The 24,957-nt window shown below is 41.3% G+C and overlaps 1 long non-coding RNA gene across 1 annotated transcript; it reads right to left on the reverse strand.

The window, feature by feature from the left end:
- Positions 1–1,632: 1,632 nt before the first annotated feature.
- LOC118989234 (uncharacterized) lies at positions 1,633–23,610 on the reverse strand. Its single transcript, XR_005066965.1, has 3 exons — positions 23,518–23,610; positions 15,712–15,715; positions 1,633–1,644 (listed from the first exon to the last, which is right to left on the reverse strand). It is a non-coding gene; the product is annotated as an uncharacterized LOC118989234 (long non-coding RNA).
- Between the last annotated feature and the right edge of the window lie 1,347 nt (positions 23,611–24,957).

Raw genomic sequence — 24,957 nt, forward strand, 5'->3', positions numbered from 1 at the left:
CGGGGACCATAGCATTTCAGCCCTATCAATTCATTGGAAACAACCAAATCTGTCTTCCGACATCGAGAAAACATGCATCTATTTTCTGTAGGCTCGGTAATTCCCATCTCCACTGTCTTTCCATGCCGGATATTATTTTCTAACTAAATACTACGGCTGAATCTCAGAAAACCTTAAAACTGTCTACATGTATTTAACTCAGTGGAACCCCAGTGAGGACTCTAACAAACCCCCTGACTAGTAAATATGAATGTAAGTCATGTAACTGATTCCCCTGCACATTCCCCTGCAGAAATGGACAGTCAGACGAATCTTCCTCATCTCCTAATGATGCTCTTCCTGTCCCGCAGGTACCAGAGAAGGATAGCAGCAACGGTTTTGTGCATTCCAACCCTGTGGAAAAGAAACCATGAACTCTCACTGCTCCCTCCCCACCGCTCTGTGGGAGCAAGCTCACAGTCCTCCTTCTCCCCACTCCATGAGTTACCAAGGAAACTGTGTCCCATAAATATACATGGTATTTGGGAGGTATTCCCTGAGGACCTACTCTTCCATTTCTTTTTAAATAGGTCTCCTAACTGATGCATAGCTAGTAACAAAGCAAACTCTCTAATCAATGATTCTCTGACTTCAGAGCAGATCCTTTCAGTGGGGAAACGGACAATGTCAATGTCGCTTCCCGGGGGCAGTCCACCCCAAAATATCCCAGATGGCCTATTGATTGCTGTTTAATTAAAGTTCCTTGACAAGGAAGTGTGCAGAAAGGGCACTTTGACCCTCCCTTGTCCTCCTGAAATCAGCCCACTCACTCATCATGAGCGTTAAGAAACCAAGAGCTGAAAAACTTGCGTAAACAACCCATTACTTTATCAGTCCCCCAAGCCCCAACTTGTTTAGATTCCCCACTAACGAACACCTCAACCTAAAGTGCCTTTGTCCTGTTTTTTCTATTGTCTCTTTGTCTAAAATGCACAGAGAGCAGGCTGATTCATCGTTTCTGAGAGTATCATCAATGACCTCCCGTATGCACGTAGTAAATTAGTTTTTCTCCTATTTTTAGTCTGATCTTGTGTCAATTTTATTATGAGTCCAGACATAAGAACTTAAGGATATAAAAAGGCAGGGGAGGGGGAGGGCAACTCTCCTTCTCCTTAGCACCAACAACACGGGGAAAACTTCACGTCAAGGCAGTACAACAGTACAATAGTGGTCCCTTCTAGCAGATACCCAGGTACCCAGGTATTCAGAAATGCCTGAGATTTTCCGGAAGTCAAATGCTTCTATGCGGAAGGTCTTAGAGATGTCTCCTAAGAGCTCAATCATCCTGAGAAATACGGAGCCAGGAAAACAGTTATTCTCCAATAACAAAGCCTCAGTGTTCTCTGTACCTTCATGGGCTTTCATTCCCCTCTCCTTCCTCCCATGCCAAAGTCCCAGCTCCATTCCTGCCTGTATTCGATTCCACAGTGGACCCAGGGGGGAGGGGGGTGGTGGCAGTGGGAGCCAAGAGGAACCATTTTAGATCCTGAAACTAGAGTAGGAAGGGGGTGGAGGAAAGCTTCACAGTTGCCTCAGCTGCCAGTTGGATATCTGAACACCCATGAGAATTTATATACTGCCAAGGTGAACCTACTACCAACATATCTCCTATATGTTATCATATTTAAAAGAGTGTCTATATCCTTCTGAGCTCAAGCTCATTTTTTAAAAATGTGTCTATTGTTGTCAGGCTTCTAAAAGGGGGGGCGGTGTAGAGGTAGAGAAAAGAAAAATTATGCCAGCATAAGTTAAAAGTGAATTATAATATTCATTTATCCTCATCCACACACATTTTGATTTTGTATCATAGACAATTTTGAACATACACAAAAGTGGACAAAATAGTATAATTTTTATAATAGTATAATTCCTTTGTCCAGCTTCAACAATTATAAAGCTCAAACTATTCTGAAGAAAATCCTAATGATTATATTGTTTCATCCATGAATATGTCAGTGTGTCCCTCTGAAACATGACATTGTGACTTTTTAAAAAACAGAACTATAATAACATTATCCAACACATTAGAAATGAGTTCTTAGTGCCATCAAATATCGAATTAATCGTCAAATTTGCTCAGTTATCTCATGGTGTTTTTATAAAGTATTTTGCTCAAATCAGGATCAAAATGTACTTCACTTGGTTCACACATCTCTTAAGTCTTCGTCAACCTGTAAGTTGCGGAAATGGGACCATTTGTCTTTTGTATCTGGCCCAGTTTAGATTCTGCTGCTTTCATCGCTACTGGCATTTAGCATGTTCTTCTGTCCCTTGTGTATTGATAGTCTAGCTAAATTAGATTGATAATCTAATCTTGATTAGGTTCAGGTTCCCTTCCCTTCCCCCTTTTTACAAGAACACCTTGGAAGTGGCGTGTGTACCATCATTAGAAGGCATTCAATGGTTGAATGTCTCTATTTCCTGATGTTACAATCCATTAGAATAATTGCCTATATTCTTTCATTCACTGGGAAGAACTTAAAAATGATTTAGGCGTAGAGCACACAGTGGAAATGGGAACAGAGGACTCAAAGATGATTGGGGCATGGTCTTGCTCAAAAAAAAAAAATCTTCTTAGCTTAAGGCCCGACAAACAAGAAGCAGGTACAGAAACAAGCTTTATAATGCCACACAGACTCTGGTCAACCCCAGGTAAACACACAGTGTGAGGCTAAGTGTTAGGGAACAGGGGCCACGAGTGGAGCAGCAAGAGAAGGCATCCCCTGTAAAATCAATGTCGGGAAGAAGCAGCTGCAAACATGAGTGGGAATACATCAGGAAGCCCTGCTTCTCTGAGCAATTTTCTTTTTCAGTGACACAAGGAAAGGGCTGAACTAAAAGTTCTCTTCATTCCTTCTACCCCTAAAGTTCTAATAATCCATGTATTTAACCTATAATCGGGCCCAAATCCTCTCGTCCATGGAATAAAAATCAGCAGAGCATGGGATCACAGAATTGACTATGAAATGCTTGTTCTTCACTGAATTCAGTTCTTCAACAGAAGTTTCTGTCGGAGGAAGCCAGTACTTAAGGTATGCGAGATGCTTCTGCAAAGGATTTCTGGGTAATTCAGAGGACTTCAAGGTGTGGTCACTCCAGTTCTCAACTGAGTTAAGTTTAGTACCAAAATGATGACTTTCCAAGCACTCGATGGATTGTGGGTAGAAGTATAAATTACAACAATGACCTTTTGAGAAAAAATTGGAAAGACCTGATAATAACATAAATTTACATATATCTACTTTAATAAATAAATTTTATACAAGCACTCAGAAATGTGTAAAGATGTTGACTGTAGGCTTTCTTGGAATTGTGGTAAACTGAAAACAATTATACTCATCAATAGGGGATTGATTTTTTAAATAATTCATCACCAAAAAGAATGAGCTAGACTCTATCTTATATGAACATCACTCCACAGTTTTAAGTAAAATTGTTAGTATACTGAATATTCTGTTTAATTCCAATAAAAAGTATCTTTCCAGCTTTATATCTGTCTGCATGTACAATATAATCATATTTATAATAGAAAAAAATGCCTGGAAGTATAAAACCAAACAAAAATTTTATCAGTATTTATTTTTAGAAAGCGTAATTATACATTTTTCACATTCTGTATTATTTCTACATTGTTTGAATGCTTTACCTGTGCAAACTCCTTTTCAAATTAGAAAGAGAACAATAATTTTTTTTAACCAAGGCTTTTCTTTTCCCTGAAACATTTCCCTCATCCCCTCTCTCCCCTCTTCCAGTTTGATTTCCCATCACATAAGTATGCTCTATCTTACCACACACTCTAAGTAAGTAAATAATGAAATACTTGCGCCCTGGCTGGTGTAGCTCAGTGGATTGAGCATGGGCCTGCGAACCAGACTATCGCCAGTCAGGGCACATGCTTGGGTTGCAGGCCAGTTTCCGGCAGGGGCCAGTTCTCTGCAGGGGATGCACGAGAAGCAACCATACATTGATTAAAAAAATAAAATAAAATAAAATAATGAAATACTTGCTTGACCTCACTTGATCCCCAGGCTCCAGCCCTATCTCCCCCTCCCCTTCACAAACATGAGACCACACGCGCTGCTGCACTTCACCTCCCCTTCACCTTTCAACCTGCCCTTGGGCTCCTATCCCCATCACTCCACTATTTCCTTGATAAAAGTCCGTGATGGCCTTCTGATCATCAAACACTATTGGCTATGCTGAAACTTCATCTTGGACCACCCTCCCCCACTCAGTTACCCTTAACTCTTTTCAGCACTACCTGTGTTCCCAAGATTTTCACAAATTTCCTACTTGAGATTCAGTGACACCCACTGCCCCTGCTTGACGCAATCCCCACATCTTTGGGTGCACGTTCAGTCTCCTCCCATGAATCTTCTCATTTGGGCTTGAACGCGCTTCCGTTTGTCCTTTTTCCACTGGGTCCATCCCCTCCTATACCCTCCAGTTCTCTGTTATACCTCGTATGCTCTCTCCTATGTCTCTATCACACCTCCCTCCCCATCCCCTCAAGTCCTGTCACCAGCATGCTCATGTCACCTCATATCACTCACACTCACACTCCTCCTGTGCCCTCTGCTCTCTAACTACATGCACAGACAGTTATTTTTCAATCTTTCTTTCCTTCAAATCCAATGTTCTTGAAGGAGAGACTAACACTTGGGATTTCATCATCGCCCATTCTTTCTTCGGGTCCGAGATGAACTTGTTTAAAAGCAGAGCAAGCTGTATATCAGGGCTCCTCAGTGCATGAACCCCTTCCAAGGCCTTGTGCGTGGTTCTGAATTCATAATTATATATGTTTTAACATTTAAAAATTTCTTATAAAGAAGTCACCCATAATTTGGATCCATTCCTGCCTTAGCGCATTGAAAACTGACTTACAATCTAACCATTTCTTTTTTTTCTTTTTAACTTTTAGATTTATTTTTTTTAAATATAGTTTATTGATTATACCATTACAGTTGTTCTATTTACCCCTTCATTCCCCTCCACCCGCACACTCCCTCCCCCACCCTTCTCCCCCCTTAGTTTATAACCACGTGTCTCAACTTCTTTAGATTCTATATTTCCCCCACTATTCTCGCCCTCCCCCCTATCTATTTTCTACCTACCGTCTATGCTATTTTCTGTGCCTTCTCCCCACTTCTCCTCCTCCCACCCCCCTGTTTCTAACCCTCCATGTGTTCTTCATTTCTATGGTTCCACTCCTGATCTAGCTGTCCTCTTGGTTTGCTTTTCTTTTAGGTGTGGTTGTTAATAACTGTGTGTTTGCTGTCCTTTCACTGTTGATATTTTTCATCTTCTTTTTCTTATATAAGTCCCTTTAGCATTTCATATAATAAGGGCTTGGTGATGATGAACTCCTTGAACTTGACCTTGTCTGAGAAGCACTTTATCTGTCCTTCCATTCTAAATGAAAGTTTTGCTGGATAAAGCAATCTTGGCTGTAGGTCTTTGGATTTCATGACTTGGAATACTTCTTTCCAGCCCCTTCTTGCCTGTAAGGTCTCTTTTGAGAAATCCGCTGACAGTCTGATGGGTACTCCTTTGTAGGTGACTGTCCCCTTATCCCTTGCTGCTTCTAGGATTCTCTCCTTCATTTTAGTCTTGGCTAATGTAATTATGATGTGCCTTGGTGTGTTCCTTCTTGGGTCCAACTTCTTTGGGACTCTCTGAGCTTCCTGGATTTCCTGGAAGTCTATTTCCCTTGCCAGACTGGGGAAGTTCTCCTTTATTATTTGTTCAAATACATTTTCCACTCATGGCTGTTTCTTTCCCCCTTCTGGTACCCCTATAATCCGGATGTTGGAACATTTAAAGATGTCCTGGAGGTTCCTAAGCCTCTCCTCATTTTTTTGAATTCTTGTTTCTTTACTATTTTCTGGTTGGATGTTTCGTTCTTCCTTCTGGTCCACTCCCTTGATTTGAGTCCCATTTTCCTTTCCATCGCTATTGGTTTCCTGGACCTCTCCCTTCATTTCAATTAGTTTAGCCTTCATATGTTCCTCTAATTTGTGACTAAGTTCCTCTAATTTGTGACTGTACTCTACCAATTCTGTGAGCATCCTGATAAATAGTGTTTTAAATTGGGCTTCTGAGAGGCTGGCAATCTGTTGCTCGCTTAGAGTTATTGGCTCTGGGACTTTGAGTTCTTGCACCATCTTTTGGGCTGTTCTTGACTGTTAAGTAGCAGGAACGGAGCCCTAGGTTTTCACCAGAGCAGGGCAACTCAGTCGCTGGGTTGTGACGCTGTATGTGGGGGCGGGGTCAAAGGGGGGCAATGGCTTCCCTCCGGCGCCCACCTCCGCGACCCCCACCAGCACCGCAGCCACCACTGTCACCAGGGCCACGCGCCCCGCTCCACTGCACGCGAGTGTGCCACCGCTGTCAGCCCTCCACCACTGGGTTTGCCCCCTGGGGCCTGTGTGGTCTGTCTCACTGCGCGCGAATGTGCGACCTTGGTCAGTCTGCCCCGCACCCTGACTAGGTCCGGGCTGCCGGCGCTCCTAGGTCTGTCCTTCCCGACCTTGCTCCGCTGCTGGCTCTGCCTCTCTTACCGTCCCCATTGAATGGTTCGTAGCTGTCAGACTTCCTCCGTATAATTCGGTTTTCTGGTCTCTGGGTGTGTCTTAGTTCTCCAAAACTTTTGTTGTATTGAAACTTGGTTGTGGGAGAAGGCACAGTGTTTCCACCTATGCCTCCATCTTGGCGGAAGTCCTAACCATTTCTTTAAAAACTAATGTGGCAAAGATCATAATTCAGTTCCTAATGATAAATCCATAGGCAATTCTTAGTTTCTCTGAACTTATTGTCTTCTTTGTGATTTTTGTCCCAGTTAACTGTCTCCCCCCTCTAAAAACCCCTTCGTTTGAACTTCCATCCATCCCTGGATCTTTAAGCACCACCTGCATCTTCTCAGTATCCATCTCCCTTTGCCTGTCCACCTCTACATGTAATAAATCATCTATAGTGTCACTTAGATGGCTTTGGATGGCTATAGTGTCACTTTAGAAGCCCTATAGTAGGCTTCTAAAATCTTTCTCCTAGATTCACTGGCACCTTTATCCAGGCTCAGTCTTAGCTTTCATTCTCATATGATTTAATGCTTATGATTGTGCCATTTCTTGCCTTTACCCACCTTATTTTTTTTTTTTGTTTATCAAATGGCGTGACATTGGTTAATCAAATTAAGTAGGTTTCCAGTGTACAATTTCAAGTGTATAACACATCATCTGTATACTACATTGTGTGCTCACCAGCCAAAGTCAAGTTTCCTTTTGTCACCAAATATTTGACCTTTACCCTCTTCATCCTCCTCCCATTCCTCCCTCCCCTCCCTTAACCACTATGTTGTTGTCTGTGCCAGTGAGTTTTAGTTTGTTCATCTTATACGTTTGTTTGTTGCTTTCAGTTTTTAGATCCCACATATAAGTGAAATCATACAGTTCTTGCCTTTTTTCTGACTTATTTCACTTAGCAGGATATTCTCGAGATCCATCCACATTGTCACAAATAGCAGTATTTCATCTTTTCTGATGGCTGAGTAGTATTCCATTGTACATACATGCCATATCTTTTTTATCCAATCATCCATCAAAGGACGCTTGGGTTGTTTCCGAGGCTTGACCACCATGGATGCTGCTGCCCATAACTTGATGAAATCCAGCCTCCTTACAATGCTGTGCAAAGCCTCCCGTGGTACGTTCTCTCCTTTTCCAGCCTCATCTCAAAACATAGCTCAGGAGTGATGCTGAGCTCCAGTCAAAACACTTACTGTTCCCATAAGGCACATCTGTGTTTTGTATCTACTGCTTTCTGTGCCTAAAGAACAATTTCATATCCTCTTCTTTCCCCTACCCATCATTTTAACTAACAGATACTTACCTGGGCTACAGTAACATTCGGTTATCTCTGGTACAGTATTTATCGTACTGCATTGTAATTGCTGATTTAGTAGTCTGCTTCCCCCAACGGGCAGAACTCCTTAAGAACAGGTAATGTGTTTCATTTGTCTTGTATGCTTAGCACCAAAAATAGTGCTTGGGACATAGTAGGCTCTCAACAAATGTTTGTGAAATGAATGAGTAAATAAATTAATGAATGTTCAGTGTGCTTCGGTAGAATTAGTTGGGCGGTCTTTTTTCCTCTCTATTTTTCTGCCTACAGCTTCTTTTAAAGAGGCAATCATCAGTTTAGTAGCCTGTTCTCTATCTGAAATGAAGCTACTAGTTTGATTCTTTTTTAGTGTTTTATGTTTCGTAAAATGCATCCTTTCATCCGTCTAATCAATATTTATCCAGCTCCACATGGTGCATGTCTTTGGGGCTCCTGAGCTATAAAAAAGCCAGCCAATGAGAGATGTCTTTACCAACCAGGTGGATATCCTCTGGTTATCAGCCACACTCTCAAGTCTGAAGAAAATGAGTTTGTATTCAGGAAACTCAACGTAGCACAAGCAAGTGAGACGTCCATGAAGATCTAATTTTAACGAACAGCATCACAGAGACTGATGTGAACGACGAAGTTATGGCATTAGAGTAAGAGATCTAAAAGCCTGAATTTGTGCCTCTACCCGGAACCTCAGTTTTTCTGATCTAGAAATTCTAAAAATACTTTCTTCGCTTAGTGTTGGTATCACTGTCTTCTGCCTCATGGTGAAGACCTAACAAGGACAGCCAGAAAAGCATCACACACAGATGTTTCAGGAGAAGAAGGGATGGAGAGATAGGCAACAGAGGAGGAAAGACACATGTGATGATGCCTGGATATTAACAAAAGATGAACGTCACTGGGATAAGGTAGATTTGCCTCACACTCCAAACTGAGGCAAGACGATGGACATCCTCTCTCTTCTGTACCTCCATGAAGTCAAGTTATCACATGGCTATGAAGTTTCATGGGACAGGGGGCTTTGGAATATTTTTCTCTTTGATGCTCACTCTCATTTTTTTTTTCAGATTGTACCTTTGGCTTTGGAAGAAGCTATATCTCCAAGAGCAGTCATTGGTCCAGATTGAAGTTCAGAAAAAAAGAAATGAAACAAGTGACAATGAGCTAGGGTTTACTCTACATTCTTCTAGGCCCCAGGCTCAAAGGGCAAAGTCAAGGGCCCTTGATTTTCTCTTAGTTTGCCCTGTTTCATTAACTGGAATAGGAAAAAAGCCAACAATTCAAAGGAGGCATTCTGATCTATACTACATATTATTCATTTTAATAATATTCTACTAAAGAAATAGGTCTACATTCATTCATGTATGCCTTCAATAAATATTTACTGATGCCTACCTATAAATCAGGCACTAGAAATACAGAAAAGGGCAAAATACACAAAAGCCCTATCTTCACTAAGTTTCTATTCTAATTCAAGGAACCTGGCAAAAAACTAAATCAGTAAAATGTATAACGTGCCAGATGGGAAATGCTGTGGAGAAAATAACGCAGAGAAAGGAAATGGGGAGTGCTGGGCAGAGGGGGTCGTTTAAAACAGGTTGGTTATGGAAGGCCTCACCAGGCAGGTGACATGAGACTAAGACCAGAAGGAGATGGGAGGGATATCTGGTAGAAGAGGAAATGAGCCATGGGGTACCTGGGAGGTGAACTTGCCAGGAAAAGAGAACAACCAGTGTCAAGTTCCTGAGAAAGTGGAGTGGTGAGCGTTTTAATGAACCAGGATGTGAATCCATTGGCTGGAGAACAATGAATGAAGAATGAAATAAGACAGGGCTGGAGAGCTATAATAGTAATTAATTATTGTTATAATTATTCATTATATTATGTTATTAATATAATGATTATTATAAGGACCTAAATAATGTAGGATCTGGTAGACCAGAGGCAGATGGCCGCTTTTACGCTGAGTAAAATGGGAAACTAGTGAAGAATTTCCAGCAAAGAAGGGGCATGATCTGACTTGCGTTCTGAAGTCTGTGTTGGTTGTGTGTGTATGTACTACGGAAGGCTTTGTGATCAATAAATGAGCTACCCCCCAAAAAACTCTGAAGTTCCACTTTCCAAATCAAATATTACGTTCACATTAATTGGAGGATGGCTATTTGAATTAAATCATTCCACTATGGGTATATCATTGTAAAATTTAGAGAGTGGGACACTTCCAGGACAAATGTCTAGGTTTCCTTAACAATGAAAAATAAGAAACCTACATATTAACTCAAAAAATTTAAGAGGCCATGAGGATATTTGAACACAAATGGGTATTGGTGATATTAAAAGAATTATTGCTAGCTTTTATCATGTCATTCTAAAATGTGCTTATCTTTTAGAGATGAATACTGAAGCATCTGTAATTAAATGATGGAATATCTGGGATTTGCTTCAAAATAACCCAGATGTTGGAGGTTAGAGACTGAGTGAGTGAACAGAGGAAATCGGGTGGGCCACATGTTCATTGCTAGAACTGAGTGATGGATACACAGGGGCTAAGTGTTTGAAATTTTCCACATTATCCATTTTAAAAATAGCATAGTTGAATCATTTTATCAATGAAAAACAACCTAGTTCCAAAGAAACAAACACTGGACACTTTAAACTTGATGGAAAGAACAATGACTTTTAAAGAAAATCTCCATCAGTTCGTATCTGTGATGAGCAAGGCTTTCCACGTCGAGTGTTAAGAGGTCCAGTGTGATGGGGAGGAAAAATCGGTGGAAGCTGGGAGAGCAGGAGAGCAGGCAGGGGAAGCTTCCCTTTGTCCCTAGGCGACTTCGTGGTCCTGAGCTAGTGATGTAAGAACCATGGGGTGCCCTTGCCCCCTCTAAAATAATGAAGGGTTAGACCCAATGATCACTCAGGTTTCTCCCAAATCTAAGACATAACCTTTATGATGGCTGATGAGCACAAATTTTGATTTTACTGACTGCTTTAAAGCAAACATATGCCGTGAAAGGGAAAAAGAAAAAAAAATGGTACCTAGCTGGAGCCCCGAGAGGTGCTAAGAGTTGCCTGAGAATTAGGTAATTCCATTATTTCAGTTTCAGATTTTTCTTACAACAAGCTAAATAATAAAATGTAAAGAATATTGCTCTTCGGCAGGGGTTTGAAACTTTTTCTATAAAGGGCAAGATAGAAAATCTTTTAGGCTTTGCTGCCCGGGAGGTCTTTGTTACAACTTCTCAACTCCACTCTTGTTAATGCCCAAAGCAGCAATATGAATACCTCAATGAAGGAGGGGAGCTATGTTTCAAAAAACTTTATTCACAAAACAGACAATAGGCAGCATTGGCCCACAGCCTCCAGCTTGCTGATCCTGGCCCTTTAGTATAATCAGATGTTAAAATAAGAATCTTAGCATATTCAAATAATAATATCGAGATAGTAAGTCATATCTATCTGCTTCACATCCTCTCTCCCATCTTTTCAAATACAGTTTACACCCCATATTGTCTTGAATTAGGTCCAGGTATACAGCATAGAGATCGGACAATCATATACCTTACCAAGTGTTCACACTTTCTGACTCCTCACATTCCAGCAGCCTAATGGGGACAGTGACTCACACAGAGGTCTTATGCTACATTTTCACACCCGAAGTTCAGTGTCTTAGATCATCTCTACCGTGCCCGCTGCAGCGCAAGTCCCTCACACCACTTGCTTAGATGACTGCAGTGCCCCTCAGGTTTTGCCCTGTTGCAATTCATTCTCTGCACAGCAGCCAGAGAGATCCTGTCACTGAAGAAATCAGATCATGCCTGTGTCCTGCTTAAAGTCCGCCGTGGCTCCTGGGATTCCTTAGCATGGCCACTAAGGGCCCCCGTGACCTGTCCCCATGCCCCAGTCATGCTCCCCCTCATTCTCAGTGCTGGGAGCATCCTTCCTGCATCCCCAGCAAACGAAAGGGTGTCTGCATTTACCTTCTGCCTGAAACACCTGTTGTACAGGTCATTGTAAGGCTGCTTCTTGCTCAGCGTTTATGTCTCACTTCAAGGGTCACCTCCTCACAAAGGCCTTCTCTGACCGCCAGACCCTTCCCCTCCACAGTTCATAAACTATTGCACTTTTATATTGCTTCCTACAGTTTACAAGACCATAAACTGCTATCTGCAAGCAGATACCTAAGTAACATCTTTCCAGTATATTGTGAATGGGAGCACAGATGTTTGTTGGATAGCCATGAGGGGGACTCCCCCAAAAAACTAGAATTATCTTACGGAGGGCAGGCCCCTGGTAGTACAGGCTTCCCCCACTAGGTGAGTGTTGTAAGAATCCCTCTGTATCAGTGAGCCAGCTGGCATTGTTGTGAGAGGCTGTGTTCAGCTGCAGTGAATTTTTTTTGAGACTATTTCAATGTGTTTGCCCATTTCATGATGGGCGATATACAAGTGCTCCTGCCCGCACTGTGATGAGAGTTCAGCAGTTTTTAGCCAAAAACAGCATGACCTCCATCTCCCACCCCGTTCACCCGATCTCACCCCAAGCAACACTTTTTTTTTGTTTCCCTGGAAGAAAACAGTCCTCAAAGGGAAACGTTTTGCCGATGTAGAAGAGGTGAAACAAAAAAAGGCAGAAGCACTAAAAGGCATCAAAACCAACGAGTTCAAAACTGTTTGGAGCATGGAAAAAATTCTTGATAAGTGTATTTGCATCGAATGGAAGTACTTTGAAGATGACTGACGTTTAAACATATAAGAAATAATGCACAATTTTTGTAAGTAAATTCCAGAAATTTGGGGTCCCCCCCATAACTATCTCTACCAGGGCACCCACTCATAAACCTCCACATTTACCTGCCAGCCAGCTTCAAACGTGGCAGCTATACAGCGAATACCATAGAATGAGTACACCCACGGCATTCGAACTTAATAGAATAAGCTGAAAATGTCTGATACAAATCTTATTCTCATTATTAATTCTTATATTATTATGTTTTTCTCTACCTCTCAAGCCAGGAGCTAAGTCATGTCAACCATGCCTCACCTGCCTGCCTGCCTGAGATCCCTTCACTGCTGCATCTCAGGATGCAAATTTTTCTCTGCCATGCTTCATTTTCCTCTAACCAGTGAAGAAGCTGTCCTTGTGATTCTCTAGGTTAATTCTTTTTTATTACCATTAAGATTTGACTTATTTACTTTTAGAGAGAGGGGAAGGGAGGGAGAAAGAGAGGGAGAGAAATATCAATGTGTGAGCGAGACATTGATTGGTTGCCTCTTATACTCCTCCAACTGGGGACCTGGCCTGTGCCCTGACTGGGAATCGAACCAGCGACCTTTTGGTTCTCAGACTGGCACTCAGTCCAGCCAGGGCTCTGCATTCATTCTTTATCCACTGTGCTTTTTCCCAATGTGCTTTTCTAACACATCCTTACGATTTCTTCTGGAAAAGTCGTAATCGTACTTAAAATATACAGAAAATAACTATTATATATGTATAAGAATAACCAACAAGTTTGAAAATACCTCTGAATAATAAAACTATATAATCTTTGTGATTCTCTTATTATCTGTATTTTTTCTTTCCCTTACGTAATTTCCAATCCCTCATTTAAGATTGTCCTGTTTATGCTATAGTTTTAAAGAAACTTCCCTCCCTGAAAGAGAGCAAAGGAGCTTTTGAAATTCTGAATATCACACCTTTTCCTTTAATCATGTAACAGGCTTGCTGGGTAAAGGGCTTTAACATAAAGAAAGATACATTTTCATAGTTATAAAATCCAACATAGAATAAAACAATGAGTGAGATTTCAGCTGCCTCACTATATCACTAATAGGGATTTTATCTATTCACAAACAATTCAGGAACTTCATCACAAGCAGCAGCTTCAACTTCCTCTCCCTAATTGTCTATGAACCACTAAAGATAAAAAGAAAGAAAGAGAGAGAGAGAAAGCTTAGTTATCTCTTAGTTATCTCTTCGCATAAGTCAGTGTGGCTACCGCCCAACGTCAGGCAACACAGAAAAAGGGCAAAGATAAATAATCTAACAAATGCACACGCGGCCCCTGAAAGGTGGAGCATTTACCTGAGGTGGCGTTTGATGCCACGCAGGTCTTCAGACTGAACAACTGATTATTGACCTGCTGCAAGCTACTTCCCTCTGTCTCTTCCCTGGCCTTCCAAACAGTAGGCAAGTGAGTCCCCAAATTCAAAAATGTGTTGGTCTTATTTCATCCCCCCAAAATAGACTTTGGTCACCCTTTCTAAACTGAAGAATCTCACGGCTAACAAAAGGAAATGGCATCCTGATGTCTCTACAAATAACCTCATACAGACTTTGATCTCTCAAAACAGTCCAAACCCATGCGGTCCAGGGCCCCTTCCACACTTCAGGACCATGGGGACAAACATACTGCCTCCCCTCCTAGTCCCCTCCTCTACACAGCTCTCCAAACCGAGTCCAAGTCCTTCCACACACACACACACACACACACACACACACTCACACACTGACTATCACAAAGTGTACCATGGCTGCCGTTATTCACGGGCACAGAAGACCAGATCTGGCTGCACTGCTGGGATCCCATTCATCAGAAGGAGGCAGGTGGAGCTAGAGTAACCCCGTGCTCATCATTTAGCCTATTTGCGATCATGGATCCTTTGAGATTCTGAGCAGAGCTAGATCCTGTCCTCAGAAGAGGCCTGTAGCTACAATGTTACACACAAAAGCATTACGTACAATTTCAGGGTATTCATAAACCTCCTTGGGGCCCACAGGCCCCGCCTCCCACATCTAGAATTTTTATGCCCAACAACAGCTCCAGCAGTGGGAAGCAATCCGTATCAGGCCATCATCACCTGGCTCCTTCCTCAAAGAACCAACCCAATACTTTTTTTCTTGAATGTCGTTCTCTCATTCTTCCTCTTTCCTTGTGTCTCTCAATACCCACATATTCCCCCCTTCGTTCTTCTCCCTGACTGTCTCCCCTTGTCTCTCTGCTCTCAACGCCTTCATCTTAATCTCTTTCCCAGTGCCTGCTTCGATCTGTATCTTTCCTTGTCTCTCATTGTCTCCATCTCTCACTCACACACGCGTAAATGTCATTTTGCTGCTGCTCTTGTAAATCCGATTTGAGAATTTGATATTTGTTTTAGTAGCACAGCCTGTATCTCCAGAATTGCTCTGCTCTGTACTCATTCAATAAACTCTAATTTTTTCAGATCATTGGAATTCTTTCTATTGTCTTACTCTTTCTGAATAGCAATCACTCCCTCTGCACTGTCAGAGTTCACTGTCCACACAGACAAGTTCTCTTCGGTCTCCACACTGTGGCGCAGTGCGGAGGGCTCCGGGGTGCGGAGGGCTCCGGGGTGCGGAGGGCTCCGGGGTGCGGAGGGCTCCGGGGCGCGGAGGGCTCCGGGGCACAGAGGGCTGTTTAAAAGCACATTCAAACGTGTCAAACTACAAATGACGTGGACAGTAAGGTTCATATCAAATTAGATTGGCGACACTGATTGCTTTATTTTCTTTCTGCAGTGACAAAACATTGCTGTGGTTATGCAGATGGAATTCTACCTTGCACATTTTTATGTAAACTATAGAAAAAAATGCCACGTGCACACATGCACAGAAACACAAGCACACACTCATAGAGACTGGAAATGAGATAAGTTCATGGCAGGAGAGGTTTAGAGGAAGCTGAATGACCACAGAAAGAAATTTTGAGTCCAGGTAATGAAGTTAAAAAGCATAGGAACTCACCTTAGGCTCAAGCCAAACTCCACTGTAAACAGTGCATCCTGTAGTGCCTTCACTGACACGCCTATCTTCCTCTCTCCTCCCTACACACACCTGTGTGTGCACACGACCCTTCGCCCATAATCTGCACATCTACTCACCCATCGGTACTGGGGATTTGTTTGTTACTATGCTAGAATAGTTATTATGTATCTCACTTGTGTGTATGAATTGCAACCACACTCTATTAGAGGGTTATTATTTCCCCATTTTAGTGATGAAGAGGAGGACTGAGGACTGTCTCAACATGGTCAGCGCTGCACCCTCTACCTGTGGCCGTGACCCCTGTTCAGCAGCCCTTCTCTGTGGCTAGCGCTCTCCCGGTGTTCTGGCACCCACCGCTGCCCCTTTCCCCATCTCTGACTTTTGCTAGTGCTCCGTATTTCCTCAGTTCTTGGCGAATCACTTAGCTCTACCCGTTCCTCTTCATTGACTCTCTCCATCAACCCAGTCCAAGAAGAGCAGACTTATTCAACAGCACAAAGGTAAACACTAAGAAAGATGATACAACCAACCAAAAGATGGGTAGGGAAGATGAGGAAGAAGGGGAAAAGACAGAGTATCTATGCTATCATTGCTTCCTGTAAGATGTCATGGAGACCATCTAAAATCAAGCATTCAAGTTCTTGTATAAAGTTATAATTCTGATGATCATTTCCTAAACAAAAAAAAATGCATGCACAGCCCTGGCCAGGTGGCCCAGTTGGTTAGAGCGCCATCCCATAACCAAAATGTTGTGGGTTCTATCTCTGTCTGGGCACACAGCTAGGGGGTAGGTTCGACCTCTGGTCATGGAGCATAGGGGAGGCAACCAATCGATGTCTGTCTGTCTGTCTGTCTCTCCTCCTCCTTCCTCTCTCTCTAAAAACAATAAATATATCCTTAGATGAGGATTAAAAAAGTACATGTACAAAATCAGGCCACACAATGAGGCTATTTAGTGAACATATTTTTAAAACAGAACACACAAGACAAAACTAAGACCAAACATTTGTCATATGACAATGCACTGAGCTTGACATAACAAAAAGATGTTTATGATGAATCACAAACCCTCCTGCTGGCCCCCCAAAATTACAAGCCCAGCCCAGACCCAGGAGAAGTGACTCTACCTGCTGATGAGAACTGTAAAGGCCGGCGGCACCTCGCATGGGTATAGAGACAGAGCCGGACAGTGAAGGCCTTTACCGCATCCATGTACCATGTTACTCATTCACCAAACGTCTTTCCAAAGAGTGTAAACACTTACCTTTGACCAGGCATCAGAATTTATTTCACACACATGGTATTTGGTTTTCTTTCAGGTGTGTTGGTTGCTTTTTTATAGGCATGTTTTGTCATCTTTTTTTCACTTTTGTTTTGCACTTTATTGTATGGTATATTTCTAAGAACTGTAACTTTCTTAATTAATACTAATATTAGTAAATAGTAATATTTAATTAATATTAATATTTCTTAGCATTAAGAACCTTCACTTCTTAATATTAATCTGTGCCTATTTATACTCCTAAACCCTCTTACTATTTAAGCAGGGACTTTTAAAGCATATAAGACATAGCATCAGAGAATAATTTTACATCTCCTTTCCAATTTTTTCATCTTAAATCTAATGCAGAATCCTCTTGTACCATTGTCTAAGCTAATATCCCCAGATCACTGTTAAATAATAGTGACACCAGTGGACATATTTGTTTCATTGATGACTTTAATGAACATTAAACGCTTCAAATGTTTCTTAATTAAGAATCTGTTGGCTCTGGATGAGATGAATATATTTTATTTCTTAAAAACTTTCAAAACTTTTGAGACTTTTCACTCCAGTGGCCCCTAAACTGTAGGACTATGGTGTGTTTTTGAATCATTCACAGATAACAACTATTAGAAAGGGTAATTGGAAAATGATCTGCTTCTTGAAATCTACCCTAAAAATAATCTCAACTGCATATAAGAATCATATACAAAGATTTTAGTACTTTGTAAATTACTGTAGGGCAATCTAGTATAATAAACTAGAAGTATAATTCAGTGAACCAATAGACAGTTAATGATTCCACCAACTAGAGAGGTATGACAGTCATTAAGACATACATTAAAGAAATATGTAATGACATCATAAATTAAAATATAAATTACACTGTTAAGCATAAATATGCATATATACACTTTTTAAAGCATGCAGAGGAAAACACAACATATGAATAGCCACGTAACTCTAAATAATAGAACTATGATGCTTTATCTTTTTCCTTCTTTTCTGCTTTTTAAAACTTTTACTCAATGAGAATCATTGATTTTATGACAAAAAGCAAACAGTAAAATTTATTGAATGGTGGATTTGGTAGCAACAAGGAGGTCAAGCATAAATTCTCCTCCCAAACTCTTAAGTCACATTGTTTTCAGATTCAAGCGAAAGAAATGCAACCAATTATTTGACAAATGGTATATTCAGTCAATTCAGTCTGTCAATTAGTTGGACTACATTTTTTTCAGAGTGAGTTGTCAAGAGCTGTGATAGAATTAGTCACACGGACCAGACATCTCGGCCTTTCATGTGCTCCGTCGGAGAGCAAGGCTCCGGAAGAGGTGATCCTCCTACCCCAGGAACCAGAGCACAGCCGCGGTGACTGCAGGACCCAGTCCACGTGCTCAGATGGGGAAGAGCGACGTCACAGGTTCACCTTCACAGTTCTCCTCCCCAAACGCTCAAACGTACCTGAACTTTCTGTACTTCTTCCTCTCTCACGCCATATGCTTTAGAATAGCCTAACGTAAGCTTCGTATTCCTGCCCTTCCCCTAGTCTTATCTTTGAGGGGCGATTTATCCTGGTAAAGGAAGTAGTGTTGTAGGAAAGACTTATATTTCGGGACTTACTGAAACAGGGCGCTTCCAGCCCCACCCGTGGTTGCCATGGTGCTTGCTTTAGAGCTGCAGAGAGTGGAAGGGCATGATGTTCTAGCCCGTTCTCACTTGAGTCCACCCCTCTTCCTTTCTTTCTCTCTGGGCTCTATTCCCTTTATAACAGGTGGCACCTATGCAATGAAAACCATTCCATTTTCAGGTGACTAAAAATAATCACCCAATCAAAATAGGCTGCTCGGTGGTCTGCTACCCCTTAGCATGTGTCTGTCACTCCTGTCCTTTATACCAAAATCTTCAAGTTGTTTCTTATGGAAACTTTCAGGTCTCATGCTTCGGATTTCATTTTCACATTGCTCTTCACATTGGCAGCCTGCCTTTCCACCCTTTCAACTGAGTGTTTTTGTTAATTAGCCAGTGCTTTTTATCCTCATGACCTCACAGCTCTTTCTGCATGTAATGTCGTGCTGGCATAAATATCCCTTTGATTGAACGCTGATGGACNTAAATTACACTGTTAAGCATAAATATGCATATATACACTTTTTAAAGTCTGCAGAGGAAAACACAACATATGAATAGCCATGTAACTCTAAATAATAGAACTATGATGCTTTATCTTTTTCCTTCTTTTCTGTTTTTTAAAACTTTTACTCAATGAGAACCATTGATTTTATAACAAAAAACAAACAGTAAAATTTATTGGATGGTGGATTTGGTAGCAACAAGGAGGTCAAGCATAAATTCTCCTCCCAGACTCTTAAGTCACATTGTTTTTAGATTCAAGCGAAAGAAATGCAACCAATTATTTGACAAATGGTATATTCAGTCAATTCAGTCTGTCAGTTAGTTGGACTACATTTTTTTCAGAATGAGTTGTCAAGAGCTGTGATAGAATTAGTCACACAGACCAGACATCTCAGCCTTTCATGTGCTCCGTCGGAGAGCAAGGCTCCGGAAGAGGTGATTCTCCTACCCCAGGAACCAGAGCACAGCCGCGGTGACTGCAGGACCGAGTCCACGTGCTCAGATGGGGAAGACCGACGTCACAGGTTCACCTTCACAGTTCTCCTCCCCAAACGCTTAAACGTACCTGAACTTTCTGTACTTCTTCCTCTCTCACGCCATATGCTTTAGAATAGCCTAGCGTAAGCTTCGTATTCCTGCCCTTCCCTTAGTCTTATCTTTGAGGGGCGATTTATCCTGGTAAAGGAAGTGGTGTTGTAGGAAAGACTTGTATTTCGGGACTTACTGAAACAGGACGCTTCCAGCCCCACCCGTGGTTGCCATGGTGCTTGCTTTAGAGCTGCAGAGTGGCAGGGCATGATGTTCTAGCCCGCTCTCGCCTCTCACACTGCACTTGAGTCCACCCCTCTTCCTTTCTTTCTCTCTGGGCTCTATTCCCTTTATAACAGGTGGCACCTATGCAATGAAAACCATTCCATTTTCAGGTGACTAAAAATAATCACCCAATCAAAATAGGCTGCTCGGTGGTCTGCTACCCCTTAGCATGTGTCTGTCACTCCTGTCCTTTATACCAAAATCTTCAAGTTGTTTCTTATGGAAACTTTCAGGTCTCATGCTTCGGATTTCATTTTCACATTGCTCTTCACATTGGCAGCCTGCCTTTCCACCCTTTCAACTGAGTGTTTTTGTTAATTAGCCAGTGCTTTTTATCCTCATGACCTCACAGCTCTTTCTGCATGTAATGTCGTGCTGGCATAAATATCCCTTTGATTGAACGCTGATGGACAAATTGATACCATGGGTAGATTTTTATTTATCATGCTTCATTTTGGAAATTTTCTTAATTTTTTTGCTTGCACATTCATCCGTATTCCCTGCTACGTCAAATCTGCTATTAAACCCTCTATTGAGTTAATTTCAGGTAAGCTAACTTTCGGTTCTAGGCTTTTCCTTTTCATTCTTTGTAGTTTTCGATTCTCTACCCAAATTTTCCATTTTGTTTCTTTTCTTCAATATAAGATATAGCCTGAGGGCCCTGTTATAGTGTTTGTTGTGCCTGCTAAGTTTTGTTCACGTTGTATGCTCTCCAAGCATGCTTGGTTACCTTTAATGAAGTGTTGGACCCTTTTGCAAAATTCTTTATTAAAGAAATTTGAGGCCTAAAAATACCCAAACAAACAAAAAATAAAAATAACTGTACTTTTTTACAGGAACACCACTCAGCCATGCACGGTCCACTTTGTGTCAATAAATTCAGCCATAGACTCAGGCAAGACTTTAGTATACTTGAGAGTTACCAAGTACTTCATGAAAATATATAATCTTTTACACGCCATTTACAGAGTACTTGCACATTCACCTTATTGTATCTTTCAAATGACCCTGAGAGTGAGGTACTACATAGTTTTGCTAATAGCGTATGGGTGATAAAGACAATGAGGTTGAAATAGGTTGAATAGCTGCTCTTCAAGGTCAGTTAACGAATGATGGTAAGGACATTACCGTTCAATCCAACTCTGATCATCAGAGATGGGCAGCAACACCTGTCCCCACAAAGTACACCTATTAACACTTAATAACGACATCCTGATCCCGCCACTGTATTTATGTGGAAGCAAAGCTACTGACTGGTCTACCATGAATATTGTTATATTCACGCTGCTGTCTTTTGTAGGAGTTGGGTTGACATAGTTAAAATGAAACAATCTGCCTATGTTATTATCTGTTTCTTTTCCGTTTAAATGCTAACAAAGATGGTTCTTTGTCATTTTAAATGTCGCTGTAATTCATCATCCTGATTCATTTAACTATCTCCTTATTGTGAATCATTTAAGACATATGTTAATCATATGTCTTCCATATGCACACGTGCGTGTTTTCAGGATCATTTAAATGCAGGAAGCATTTCACGTTATTTCTTAAATAAATTTATTTCCTTACATATATTCCTATCCACGAATGAAAAAGTAATATTTTGGGGTTCTCAATAAACTTTTCAAAATTGCTTTCCCAAAATTGCGGGATTTGCATTCTCACAGCAATATATAAGAACCACTCTTGCCAATAGCAAGCTGCTCACTTGTTAAAAGCCGAAGTAAGTTCATAGCCAAATATATTATTTTGATGTTTTAATTGACATTTTTTTTACTTATAACTTCCCATTTTTCCATTTGTATTTCCACTATTACAAATTGTCTGTTGACCATTTATTTCATTTTTTGGAATGTTAGTATATCTTAATCTAAGTGTGCAATTTATGCAAGGGTATATTGTATATGTTTTGTATATTAAATATTTTAATAGCTCTTTCTCTGTAACACATATTATAAATATTCTCCAAATTTGTAGACTGCTTAATAAATTAGTCTTTTAATTTAAGGCCAGAGATTTTTTTTAAAAAAACCACTTAACTGTAGTAAACTCTACTATTTTCACCAAAGTAATTTCTTTCATTGTGTTTCAAAACAGAAGATGCCCATGCAGAGGTTTAATGAAGTGTTTATATGTAATCTTTTAAAAACTATTTTAAGTTGATTTGAAAGAGAGAGAGATCAATTTGTTGTTCCACTTATTTACGCATTAACTGGTTCCCTCCTGTATCTGCCCTGACTGGTGATTGAACCCACAACCCTGGTGCACTGGGACAATGCTCCAACCAACTGAGCTACCTACCTGTGGTGTGAGATTCTAGTAAACCTATTACTTTAAATTTTCATGGAATATATTCTAGTACTATTTTTAAAATTTTCACTGACTAATAATTTAATGTTTGATATTGATGAACCAAAAGTCTTGGTATGGACTTCTGGTCAAGATGGAAGCCTAGGTAAACACGCTTGCTTTCTCACACAACCACATCGAAATAACAACTAAATTACAGAACCACCATCACTCAGAACTGGCAGAAATCAAGTTGAATGGAAATCTGATAACCTCAAAATTAAAATAAAATTTCTTCTTTCTCAAAAGAAACCACATCCATCCATATTGGTAGGAGGGACAGAGATATAGAACAGGCTAGTCTGTCATACACACATGCGGTGGATAAAAATTCAGGAGGAATACCTTGGGAGTTCCAGCCCCACACCTGGTACTCTAGCCTAGGGTAGCAATGCCAGGAAGATACGTCCTCATAACTTCTGGCTACAAAAACCAGTGGGGATTGAGTCAGCAGAAGGAACTGGTGGAGCCCAAGCAGTTCCTCTTAAAGAACCCACACACAGACTTACTCAGACTCACTCCTTCGGAGCTCCAGCATCAGAGTAGCAGCTTGAAAGGCACCAGTGGCATACAGGGAGGACCTGAAGCATCTGGCATCAAGGTGAGAGCAGCGGGACAGCTTTCTCCCAGACAGAAAGGCAGGCAGAGCCACAGAGTGGGCACGGTGGGTGCCATATTCCATCAATCTGGCCGACACTGTTTGCACCAGCCTGAAGATCCGCTGTGGCTCAGATGCATACAACTTACAGCTGTTAACAATACCTTTCCATATGAACAGCTGGTCTTGGCTCAAGCTTCATAATTTCCTAAATACTCTCAAACAAGCAACAGCTGGCCTCAGCAAGCCCCCCTTATCCCCACCCCAGCCCCTGTATCTCTTGCTACATAGCCCTAAGCCTAGGACTAGAAGCTTCCAGCCTAGATTCACAGCTTGGCTTCGCCTGAGAATCTCAAAGCCCAGCACAAGTAGCAGCCATCTCAGATTGCTTTATAGATGAGGCAGGGTGCCCCGGGCAAAACACAGATGGGGGCTAACCTTGACCCGCACCATTCAGGAAACCACCCAGGGCCCGCACCACCCAGAGCCTGTGCACCCAATGGACAGATACACACCATGTCAGAGGACTGCCACACTGCCCCTGCCCAGCTAATCCTCCACAGAGGGTAGCAGTTGGTTGTAAGTGGTCACAACAAATCCTTGCAACTGACTGGCCTGGATAAATCCCTCCCATCGACCTACCAACATCAATCAAGGCTCAACTACAAGAGGAGGGTACACTCAGACCACATGAAGGGCACATTCAAGCACCCAGCTTGGGTGATAGGGGAAGGCAGTGCCACTGGACCCTAAGGATACCTACTACATTAGGCCACACTACCAAGACACAGAGTCAAAGCAGCTCTACCTAATACATAGAAACAAACACAGTAAACCTGCCAAAATGAGGAGACAAAGAAACATGGCCCAAATGAAAAAGCAGATCAAAACTCCAAGAAAAAAACTTAAACAAAAGAGAGATAAGCAATCTATCAGATGCAGAGTTCAAAACACTAGCTGTAAGGATGCTCAAGGAACTTAGTGAGGACCTCAGCAACATAAAGAAGACCCAGTCAGAAATGAAGGATACACTAGTTGAAATAAAAAACAATTTACAGGGAAACAGCAGTACAATGGATGAAGCTGAGAATCAAATCAATGATTTGGAACATAAGGAAGCAAAAAATAACCAACCAGAACAACGAGAAAAAAAAGGTATCCAAAATAAAGAGGATGGTGTAAACAACCTTTGGGACAACTTCAAGTGTTCCAACATTCACATCATAGAGTACCAGAAGGAGAAGAGAAAGAGCAAAAATTGGAAATCTATTTGAAAAAATAATGAAAGAAAACTTCCCTAATTTAGTGAAGAAAATAGACATGCAAATCCAGGAAGCACAGAGAATCCCAAACAAGATGGATGCAAAGAGGCCCACTCTAAGACACATCATAATTAAAATGCCAAAGGGTAAAGATAAAGAAAGAATAGTAAAAACAGCAAGAGAAAAGCAGCTAGTTACCTATAGGGGAATTCCCATGAGACTATCAGCTGATTTCTCAAAAGAAACTGCAGTCTAGAAGGGACTGACAAGAAATATTCAAAGTCATGAAAAGCAGGGACCTACAGCCAAGATTGCTCCACCCAGCAAAGCTATCATTTATAATCGAAGGACAGATAAAGAGCTTCCCAGACAAAAAAGAAAACTAAAGGAGTTTCTTATCACCAAACCATTATTATATGAAATGTTAAAGGGGCTGATTTAAGAAAAGAAGATCAAAACCATGAATAATAAAATGGCAACAAATACATACCTGTCAAGGATAGAATCTAAAAAACAAAGTAAGCAAACAAGAACAGACAAAGAAGCATGGATACAGAGAGCATTTTGATGGTTGCTAGATCAGAGAGGGGGGATGGGGGAATGGGTGAAGCAGTGAGGGGATTAAGAAGTACAAATAGGTAGTTACAGAATAGCCATGGGGATGTAAAGCACAGTATAGGAAACAGAGTAGCCAAAGAACTTGTATGCATGACCCATGGACATGACCCATGGTGTGGGGTGCTAAGTGTAGGGGGGCAAAAGGGGAAAAGTGGGATAACTTTAAAAGCATCATTAATTAAATATAATTTTAAAAGTCCTAGTAT

The sequence above is a fragment of the Sturnira hondurensis genome, unplaced genomic scaffold, assembly GCF_014824575.4.
Source record: "Sturnira hondurensis isolate 20B ecotype Veracruz unplaced genomic scaffold, ASM1482457v3 Scaffold0006437, whole genome shotgun sequence".
Classification (NCBI taxonomy): Eukaryota; Metazoa; Chordata; class Mammalia; order Chiroptera; family Phyllostomidae; genus Sturnira; species Sturnira hondurensis.